We start from the raw sequence: 547 nt of genomic DNA, 5'->3' as shown, positions 1-547 counted from the left end.
AAGGGCTTCTCTCCTGGAGCCTCCGGCCAGCTGTGGGATGTGCCAGCAGGGCAGAGGAGCAGGCAGGGCTGTGGGGTAGCACGTGTGCTACTTCTGCACCCCCTGCTAATGGACGCTGTGTGGGCATCTCCGTCACTGATGGGGCAGTGACGTTCTCCTGACACGTGCAGAGAAGCCCCAGATCTTGAGATCCGAGTGGGTAGTGCCCTGCGTGTCCCCAAAGCTGTTGGCCAAGGTGGAGGGAGAAAGCACCTTGAGGTGGCACGTTTTTGGCTGCGCTGTGCTCCTGCTCACGTTTATGCTCATGGTTGTGCGTGGGCGCTGGTTGAAGGGGGTGACGGGCAGTATGGGGGCTGGTGGGACTGTGGCTCCCCAGGGTGGGAGAAGGTGAGATGCCTGCCGGGGGTTAGGGAAGGGGATGTGCCACAGGCACCCTATGGGACCTCCTGGTGCAGCCCCACACCGCCAGCTGTCCCCAAGCGTCCCTGTAGGCATGTCACTGTGCCCAGCTCCTGCCGTGGCCCCAGCACAGGGGCAGGTGGGGGGC

General features: G+C 63.8%; 1 protein-coding gene across 1 annotated transcript in view; it reads left to right on the top strand.

Annotated features, from left to right (window-relative positions):
* Positions 1–547, top strand: part of LOC104161297 (sushi, nidogen and EGF-like domain-containing protein 1) — a gene marked incomplete at both ends in the record, with an annotated part of 4,452 nt that overhangs the window by 3,136 nt on the left and 769 nt on the right.

This window comes from Cariama cristata, unplaced genomic scaffold (assembly GCF_000690535.1).
Source record: "Cariama cristata isolate BGI_N322 unplaced genomic scaffold, ASM69053v1 scaffold25434, whole genome shotgun sequence".
NCBI classification, from domain to species: Eukaryota; Metazoa; Chordata; class Aves; order Cariamiformes; family Cariamidae; genus Cariama; species Cariama cristata.
This window is presented reverse-complemented; position numbering and strand designations above follow the sequence as displayed.